Source organism: Pelodiscus sinensis, chromosome 11 (assembly GCF_052426305.1).
Source record: "Pelodiscus sinensis isolate ZL-2025 chromosome 11, ASM5242630v1, whole genome shotgun sequence".
In the NCBI taxonomy this organism is placed as follows: Eukaryota; Metazoa; Chordata; order Testudines; family Trionychidae; genus Pelodiscus; species Pelodiscus sinensis.
Window position 1 is genome coordinate 6,557,977 of NC_143062.1, and position 9,891 is coordinate 6,567,867.

The window sequence follows — 9,891 nt, forward strand, 5'->3', positions numbered from 1 at the left end:
GGCGACAGGTGGCCACGCCCCAGCCCCATCTCCCAGCCTCATTCCCCAGGGCACCTCAGACCTCAATTCCCAATGGGACTGTGGCAGCTTGACCCGCTGACTCCAGGGGCACCCAAGGGCCAACTCCCCAGGCCCGGCGCACATGCACCTCAGCCTGCAGTGGCCGACACCTCCTGCGCAGCTACCAGGCCATCACCCTGAGGCAGCACAGCCTAATGGCCAGAGCTGGGCCCTGCCACAGCTCCCTGCCTGCCCCAGTGAACCAGGCTCTGCCCCCGCCCCGCCCACCCCCACCAGTCCACGGACAGGTGCCCCCCCAGCCGTGCTCCTAGCCGGCCGCTCTCAGTGTGTGGGGCAGGGAGCCTGGAGAGTTAGTTCTGCCCCAGGGCCCTGCAGCCGCCCTGGCAGGGAACGGGGCTGTTCTCCGGGGATGCCCAGGAGCAGGGAGTGGCTCCCTGACCTTCGGTTGGCCTCTGACTCCCACCTGCCCTGGCTGAGGGTGCAGCCAGCCCGGAGCCCGCGTCTGCTCTTGGCTCTGAAATCCCAGGGGTGCGAGTGCAGAGGGAGGGGGGTTAGCAGCGGTCGCCTCCTCGCACTAGGAGCTGCACAGACACAGCCTCTGCCCCGATGAGACAGGAGACAACCAGGGGCCCCAGCAAAGAGAGGGGGCGCCCCACGCAGCCAGGGCATGCTGTGTGCCACGGACCCCCGCTGCCCCCCAGATGGGCAGCCCTCGCGGCAGAGGGGAGTTGCCTAGAGCGGGGGTGGGAACAGGCCAGTGAGCAGCATGGGGGGTGTTTGCTCCGTGCACGAGGCCAGGCTGGAAGAACTGGAGGGGCTGCTGGGGATGGAAGAGGGGGATGCCAGCAGAGCGGAGCTGCCATTCGGTCCCTAGAGGTGGTCGCATCTGGCTTGGGGCCTAGGGACTGCAACAGCATGGCCCCCATCCACAAACAGCCTCCGCCCCCTCCCCTCCCCCCCGCCCGGGGGAGGAGAGGGAGAGAGCAGACAGGAGAGGAAGCATAGCCTTATGGTTACAGCGCTAGGCCAGGGCTCAGCAACTCCAACTTCAAGGTCCAGGCTCTGCAACAGCCAGTGTGAGTGGGCTTGGTCATGACGGGGAGATTGAGTCTTGCTGTCTCCCGCTCTCTGGCTCTGAAAGGGGCTGCTCTAGCCCACCCTGCCCTCCTCTGTGCACAGAGACTCGTCTGCCATGTCTAGCCCCACGGCCTCTGGGCACCCAGGGAAAAGAGGGAGAGTTGGGGGGGTGAGGATAGATAGATAGATAGATAGATAGATAGATAGATAGATAGATAGATAGATAGATAGGGAGTGTGGGGATAGATGGATGGATTGATAGATGGGGGGTGAGGATAGATAGATAGATAGATAGATAGAGGGTGTGTGTGAGGATAGATAGATAGATAGATAGATAGATAGATAGATAGATAGATAGATAGATAGATGGGGAGTGTGGGGATAGATAGATAGATAGATAGATAGATAGATAGATAGATAGATAGATAGATAGGGAGTGTGGGGATAGATAGATAGATAGATAGATAGATAGATAGATAGATGGGGAGTGTGGGGATAGATAGATAGATAGATAGATAGATAGATAGATAGATAGATAGATAGATAGATAGATAGATAGATAGATAGATGGGGAGTGTGGGGATAGATAGATAGATAGATAGATAGATAGATAGATAGATGGGGAGTGTGGGGATAGATAGATAGATAGATAGATAGATAGATAGATAGATAGATAGATAGATGGGGTGGGTGCGGATAGATAGATAGATAGAGGGGGTGTATGGGGATAGATAGATGGATGGATAGAGGGGGTGGGTGGGGATAGATAGATAGATAGATAGATAGATAGATAGATAGATAGATAGATAGATAGATAGATAGATAGATAGATGGGGTGTGTGAGGATAGATAGATGGATAGAGGGGCTGTGTGGGGATGGATCGATATTACGGTGGTAAGCTGAGGCTGCAGCCAACGTTAGCCGAGGGCGAGTCACCCGGCCGCCCGGCCCCTTCCACGCCGGCTCTTGCGAAGCCTCGTGCGCCATAAGCCAGGCGGTTGGCGCGTACGTTTTGCAAGTTGACACACTCTGCAGCCACCTCGGGAGCCAGCGAGGCGTCGTCACTTCCTCTGCAGCTGTAATAACACCCAGCGGAAGGCCGGGCGGGGGAGCATGGCCCGGAGCCTGCAAAGGTATTTTCTGTGCAAAGCGTTTGACTGGCAGGGAGGCTGAGCGCAGGAGTGGAGCCGGTTAATGATTTTTGGCTTGGCGGGCAGGAGTTCACTTGAGCCTCGACTAGCAGCAGGTAACTGATCCCGCACCCTGAGTGAGGCCGGGCAGAGACGTCCCACCTGGCTCCCCCATGCGATTCGCAAGCTCCCGCCTCTCCCTGGCCCCCCAGGCTGGGAGACGCGCTCAGGCAGATGCAGCTGCACTTCCAGAGGCAGGTCCGATGCGAGACGCCCGGCCAGTGCAGGGCTTGGTGTCAGGTTGGATCTGTCCCAGCGCTGGCTGCCCCGGCCAATGCCCCCTCTGGCCCTCACGCTTCCCCTAGCCCGGGCAGGGCAGACCCCAGTTCCCAGGCCAGACCTGCCCGGGGGATGGCAGGCTCCTGCCAGGACGCATGGGCATGTCAGAGCTCTGGCACGAGGCCAGCGGGGCCACAGGCGTGTGCGGTCGGCCCGGGAGCCTGGGGCAGGGCGAGGGGCAGCGAGTGAGCCAGGCCCTAGACTCACTACCACGGCGAGGAGGGAGGGGGCAGATCTGTGCCCAGCAGCTCCCACATGTGCAGTGTGAGGCCCTGGTCTGCACCCCCCTTCCCCGGCCCTCTGAGGGGCAGAGAGCCCCACGGCCTCTGCCGGCCACAGCCTGGGGAACCCGCCCCCGGGGCAGGCCCGGAGCCAGAGTCCAGCTGCTCAGACCCTCTGCCCAGGGCTGCGCTATCTCCTGCCTGGCTCCCGGCCCTGCCCTCGCCTCGCAGCACGAGGTAACCCTGCTCCGGCTCCCGACCTCAGCCCCACGCTCCTCCGGCCCCACACTCCGCTCCAGCCCCACGCTCCTCCAGCCCCACGCTCCTCCGGCCCCACACTCCGCTCCAGCCCCACGCTCCTCCAGCCCCACGCTCCTCTGGCCCCACGCTCCTCCAGCCCCACACTCCGCTCCAGCCCCACCCTCCGCTCCAGCCCCACGCTCCTCTGGCCCCACGCTCCTCCAGCCCCCACGCTCCTCCAGCCCCACCCTCCGCTCCAGCCCCCACGCTCCTCCAGCCCCACCCTCCGCTCCAGCCCCCACGCTCCTCCAGCCCCACACTCCGCTCCAGCCCCACGCTCCTCCAGCCCCACCCTCCGCTCCAGCCCCCACGCTCCTCCAGCCCCACACTCCGCTCCAGCCCCACGCTCCTCCAGCCCCACCCTCCGCTCCAGCCCCCACGCTCCTCCAGCCCCACGCTCCTCCGGCCCCACACTCCGCTCCAGCCCCACGCTCCTCCAGCCCCACGCTCCTCCGGCCCCACACTCCGCTCCAGCCCCACGCTCCTCCAGCCCCACGCTCCTCCGGCCCCACGCTCCGCTCCAGCCCCACCCTCCGCTCCAGCCCCACGCTCCTCTGGCCCCACGCTCCTCCAGCCCCCACGCTCCTCCAGCCCCACCCTCCGCTCCAGCCCCCACGCTCCTCCAGCCCCACACTCCGCTCCAGCCCCACGCTCCTCCAGCCCCACGCTCCTCCGGCCCCACGCTCCTCCAGCCCCACACTCCGCTCCAGCCCCACCCTCCGCTCCAGCCCCCACGCTCCTCCAGCCCCACGCTCCTCTGGCCCCACGCTCCTCCAGCCCCACACTCCGCTCCAGCCCCACCCTCCGCTCCAGCCCCCACGCTCCTCCAGCCCCACGCTCCTCTGGCCCCACGCTCCTCCAGCCCCACACTCCGCTCCAGCCCCACCCTCCGCTCCAGCCCCACGCTCCTCTGGCCCCACGCTCCTCCAGCCCCCACGCTCCTCCAGCCCCACCCTCCGCTCCAGCCCCCACGCTCCTCCAGCCCCACGCCCCTCCAGCCCCACCCTCCGCTCCAGCCCCCACGCTCCTCCAGCCCCACGCTCCTCCAGCCCCCACGCTCCCCTCCAGCCCCCACGCTCCTCCAGCCCCACGCTCCCCTCCAGCCCCCACGCTCCTCCAGCCCCCACGCTCCGCTCCAGCCTCGCTATCTGTCACGGCTCACAGGTCGTGCCCACGTTTGGCCCAGGGAAGGACCCCTCTCCAGTGCGACGGCCCCTTCTCGGGGATCCCCCTCCTCTCCAGCAGCAGGGAGACAGCCCTTCCTCAGGGACCCCCCTCTCCAGTGCGGCGACCCTCTCCTGGGGGCCCACTCTCCCCTGGGGGGTCCGCCCCTCTGCTTCAGGGACGGTGCCTCTCAGGGCCTCCAGCAGCCTGCCCTTGCTGTGAGCCCCTCGGGGTCCCCTCCCTCTGGACCCCGGGACCTCCCCTCCCAGAGGGGATAGCGCCCCCTGTTCCCCAGCCCAGAGCGCCTCAGCCAGTGCCCAGCAGACGGGTCTATTGAGCTTTGAACAGCCAAGGATCCCTCAGGCCAGTCGGCTGGGCCCCCGGCCCCACGTCAGTCTCCCCGCAGCCGGCTGAGTCCTGCCTGCCCTGCCCTGTCCCCCCAGAAACAGCCTCCGTCTCCCAACAGAGCCTCCAATACCCCCAGCCACAGCCCCTCCCCTGTCCATTGTCTCTCCCCAGGTAAGAGGGTCACCTGGGCCCCTCTTCTCCGCCCCCCTCTCCGTCCAATTCTCCCCTGGCTGGGACCCGCTGGGCCGGTCGTGGGGTCTCCCCTCTGCAGCCCCTTGTGAGCAGGGCCGGGGTGACCAGGGAACCATACAGAACAACAAACTCCCCACCACTGTCACAATTCACCAGTAACATCCGGGCACCGAGCGCCCCCCTCTTTGAGCCCCCAGGACTCCCCACTTCCTCACACTACCACGCCTGCTCTAACCACTAGGCTTGGCCCCCCACAGGCCTGTGAGCATGTGGCCAGCGTGACGGCTGGATAGCAGCGCCTCGCAGCACTTCATGGTGCGGGCTGGGGCCTGCGGCAGGAAGGCTGGTGAGAGCTGCTGTCCCCTGGCCATTCCTGGCTAGTGCAGCGACAGCAGCCCGTGCGGATTAGAGCCACCCCGAGGCTGCTGTAGCCTGCGCTGGGCCGCAGAGTCAGGGCAGGTGGAGCCCCTTTCTGCCCTTCCGGGGGGCTTGGCTCACCCCCAAACTGATCCCCGGGGCCTGAGCACCATGGCTCTGCACACACCGAGGGCCGGGGCTGAGGAGCCGAACGTGGGGAAAACAAGGCCTGCGGAGCAATCAGCCGAGGAGGGAGACACGGGAACGTCCCCCCCAAGTCCTTGGTAAAGAGGCCAGGGACCCGTAATCTCCCGTGAGAATGGGGCCAGGAGGCAGTGGCTGTGAACCACGGCGGGGGGAGGGAGGGGGACGATTTGCAGCAAGCCCCACCGGAGACAAACCATGCGGGTCAGACACCACCCCCCGGGTTCAGAATGCAAAGCGCCAACCCTCTCGCGCTCACGAGCCAGCCGCCTGAAAGAGCCAGAGCCCGTGTGCTGAGCGCACGGGAATAACGCAGCGCTGGGAATTCCATGCCAAGCGTGCGTGCGTGTGGCGGGGGCAGGGCGGGGATTCCTCTAAGGTATGAAGGCTTTCAGGGGCTGTTGAGCATCTCTCTGTCCAGCCGCGTCTCTCCGGAAGCCCCTTTGTGTCACACACTTTATTTGCACTCACCTTATTGGGGGGTTGAGTGACACAAATTGGCCCCCAACCAGAGGCCTGGGAGGCGCGGCAGTAAGGAGACGTGCAGAACAACGGCCAGCCCAGTGACGGTGGGTCCGGACCAGCTCTCCGGCCTGCCTCCTAACGCAAGAACAAATGTGCCAATGAAATGTCATCTGACCACTGCAAAGGGCTTTCCCATGTGACCCAGTTAACCTGTGGGACTCCCTGCTGCAAGGTGCCCTGGAGATCCAGAGCTGAGCAGCACCCAGAAGAGGCCTGGGAAAACAAACGCTTCCCACGTCACAATGGTAAGGATTTAACACAAAACAAACCGGGACTTTTGCGGGGGCTCCCGTGCGTCAGGGCCTAAGCCACGGACGAGGGACGAGCCCCTCGGGAAAACAGCCGTGGGACAGGAAAGCCAGTCTGAGACTCAGGGCATAAGTGTTCCAGTCCCTGCCACAGGCTTCCTTGTCAGTCACTCTGTGCCTCGGTTTCCCCATCTGTACAACTGCCCTACCTTCTGGAGGTGTGAGGAGAGCTGCAGTGACCACACCCAGCGGCTCAGCCCCAGTCCTGGGCGCCGCGTAAGGCCCACACGGAGACGTGGGGGTAGTTCCCGGGGCTCGGGTTACTCCGTGGCTGTCCCCAGCAGACTCGTGGGCTGGCGCTGCTCAGAGCACCCCCGTTGGCATGGGGCCACGCTAGCACGTCCTGCGGTCTCGCGAACGGGGCTGCAGCCAGCCCGGGCAGTGTCTCGCCCAGCGCCCGGAGCCCACAGGCTCAGGACCGGCCTGGGAAGGCCCCTGGCCCCCGGAACCCAGGCCAGTGACGGGCTCAGGGCAACTCTCCAGAAAGTCCGGTCAAGGGGGGCCTGATCTGACTGCACCCCCAGAGCCGTTACTGCAGGGGCAGGGGAGGTGCCAGCTCATCACATGCACCAGGGGGTGCCCCCTACCTGGGCTGGGCCACTACAGCTCCCAGCCCGGGCTCCCCAGGTGAGTCCCTCCCGGCCCAGGTGTGTGTGTGGGGGGGGGCAGCGAAGCAGGGCTTGGGAGCGCGGTGGGGCAGGGATGGGACCTCAGTGGGAAGAGGCGGGCGGGGCCGGTTCCACTCCTGCTCAGTGTGCAGTTTTTAAATATGACCATGTTGGCTCCCTGCTGGGGGCTGAGATGCTGCAGTCCCAGCCTAAGCAGTCTGGCCTAGTGGTGTGGGCAGTGCGCAGGGCTTGGGGTCACTGCTGGAGCTGGGCCGATGGGGCCAGAGCCAGGGAGACGGGCGATCAGAAGCCCAGTTCACCGCTGGCCGGGACAGCTGCCTGGGGCCACACAGTGAGTAGGGCCAGCCGAGGGCAGCTCCCTGGGGGCAGTTCTCCGCAGGGCTCTGGGGTGGCGGCTCTGCTGGGCGCTGCAGGCCCACGGCTCTCCCGGCAGAGCCACCGCAGCACAGCTGGCGAGCTGGGCCCCGAGCCCCAGGACAGCAATGCCAGGCCACGCCCGTCCTCCCCGCATCCCAGCCGCAGCCGTGCCAGGGGAAGGCCAGTGGGGGAAAAGGCGGCATTTTACGGCTGGCAAGATCCGTCGTCTTCCTCCGTCGCCGCCTCGGGCGCCACGCCCCTGCGGGTGGCTCCAGTTCCTCAGCCAGGCCCCCGAGCCCTGGGCCACGCTGCCCGTGAAACGTGGCCCGCGCTTGATGCGAGCTCTCATTGGTATTCTCTGCAGCATGTCCCTCTCCTTCGGAAAGGCACAAACGGCCGCCTGCTGGGGACGTCCTGATGTGCCGGGGAAAGGTAAACAGGAGCGACGCGGCCTGTCCTTAGCTCCTTGATCATTTCATATTCCTCTCTCATCTCTCCTCCCAGCCTGGGCTCTTTAATCTCTCCCTCTGCCGGGCCTTTCATGTCCCCAGCCTCGCTCCAGCCCCACTGCCTCTTTCTGCAGTAGCTGAACATGCTAGCGCAGGGGGAGCAGCCGGGCGAGTTCCTGCGTCGGGTCGGGGTGTTTTCCAGGTTGTCCTCCCTGCGCAGCTCGGTCGTATCTGGCCTTGCCTCAAGGGGCCACTCCACGGGAAAGCCAGCTGGGGGAGGAGCAATTGGCGATTCAGTAGGGGGCGCTCTTCTCTGTGGAGAAATGGCCCCGCCCAACGCTCCGCCCCCTCACGGTCAGTAAAAGACTCAGAGGCAACCTCACTAGCTCCGTGTCCTGCTCCGATTGCAGCACAGATCGTCCCGGTCCGCTGCGGCCCTGCCGGAGCGTCAGCTGCCGATGCAGTTCTTCGCTGAATGCCACAGTGAGGGGCAGAGCGCTGGGACGTGCCACCCCAGAGGTGGCTGCACCCTGGCCGGCAGATAGCGGGGGTGTCTACTACTCCGAGACCCACCAGGGTGAAGGCTTCTGTCTTGCGGAGATGGCTGGACGTTGGGAACCATTTGCAGGGGGAAGTCCCAAAGAAGTGAATAAAGTGTCGCGTTTCCACTGTCTTTCGTAGAGACTTTCCAGGCGTCAAGAAAGTCAGATCCAGGGAAGAAATTGGTTGAAAAGAACCTGGAAGATTTTTTTAAAAGTCCATAAAACCTCCCCAGTGTGGCAAAAACGGCTCCTTTCTCGCGGAGAGCCGGTCAGCCCCCGTAGTACAGCCGCCCTGAGAGCGCCGTGGCGGCCAGCCACTGGCCGCACACACCATGCGCTCTGCAGTTCATTGGCCTCGCCTCACTCCACTGACCCGGGCCACTGCCACGCCCGGCATCTGAACCACTGAGTCACACGGCGGAGCCCGGCCCCGCCAGGACGCATAGTGCCCGGGGCCGGGCACAGAACTGGCAGGCCGGCCCGCCTCCACTGGCATTGCCTGGTGCTTTGGCTGCTGTCACGGGGTGTGCGGGAGTCCCCGGGTCCTGTACCCCACCGCTGCCAGGCGGGACTCTCAGGCGGTAGGTAGAGCAGAAGGGTTATTGGGTCACAGGGACACGGCGCAGCGCAGACTTTTTGTCACTGGAACCAGGAGCAGTCAGCCCAGCTTGGGAAGGGGGGGCAGAACCAGGGCTCTGGGCCCCTGCCTGCCCCCCTCCACCAGCTGGACTCCCCCCTTCCTAAAGCAACCGAAAACTAACTCACCCCACCAGCAACTGGTTCCAGCCTTCTAGGCAGCCCCTCCCCCGCTTTGTTCAGATTCCTAGGCCCAAGGTGTTATCTGCTGTCACCTGGTCCTGGGGCCTGAGAGACTGAACATACTTCCCCAGTGAGTCACACCCAGCCTCCCCCTCCTCATGCAGACAGAGCTGCAGGGCCCGGGGAAACTGAGGCACGCACACACAATCACTGCAGAACTGCACAGGACACTAGAATCACACACACCACAAAGCAAACCAGGAACACAAACCAGAGTGAACAGTCCCCAGTGCGTCACCCTGCAGATCTACTCACCCCCGTGTCCCACGCCTCCTGCAGCCTGGCTCTCCTGGCCCAGGGACTGTGGCTGAGGATGGTGTGTAGCCCGAGACGCTCTGTTGGGTGCTCATTTGCAATAGCCCCCTCTGGCACACAGAGGCCAGCTCTGGCCTGCTGAGCCCCCGGCGCCCCAGAGCAGAGCAGCGCTGCCCAGGAGCCGTGGCGCGAGCATCCTTCCCTCTCGTTTCCTTTCCCTTTGGGCTGGAGCCGAGCCGTCTGCCCATTGCCTGGCTGCTGCTCATGGGCGTCCAGGGAGCAGCTGTCTGATCTGCTTGTGACACAGTGGGGGGCTGTCTGCTCTGTACCCCAGGGTCCCCACCTGGCTGGGCTGCGATTCCCACTGACTCACCCACGTGTGGATTGGCCCAGACGCCCAGTCCCAGCCTGGGCAAGTAACAAGGCTCTTCCAGGGGGAGACAAAGGGAGGGAGGGGGGACGGCCCCTGGCTGGGGGCAGGGCTGGGAGCTGGGCAGTGGCAGTGTGGGGAAGCATGGAGGAAGGAGACAAAAAACCAGTATGGGGGTTCAGGGGCCTGGGAACCCCCCCCCAAAGGGAACTAGGGCTGTCGGCCCATCCGATGCCTCCATCAAACCTCCACTGGGCTGTATCCTGGAGAAGCAAGAAACCCA

General features: G+C 64.6%; 1 long non-coding RNA gene across 3 annotated transcripts; it reads left to right on the forward strand.

The window, feature by feature from the left end:
- Window positions 1-1,974: 1,974 nt before the first annotated feature.
- LOC102458805 (uncharacterized) lies at window positions 1,975-9,663 on the forward strand. 3 transcript variants are annotated; one of them, XR_012906550.2, is made up of 4 exons: window positions 1,975-2,345; window positions 5,867-6,124; window positions 7,538-7,605; window positions 8,033-9,663. It is a non-coding gene; the product is annotated as an uncharacterized LOC102458805 (long non-coding RNA). The 3 variants fall into 3 exon arrangements; XR_012906551.2 differs by having other exon boundaries at window positions 6,005-6,124; XR_016350406.1 differs by having other exon boundaries at window positions 1,977-2,345; window positions 6,025-6,124; window positions 8,033-9,662.
- The last annotated feature ends 228 nt before the right edge of the window (window positions 9,664-9,891 follow it).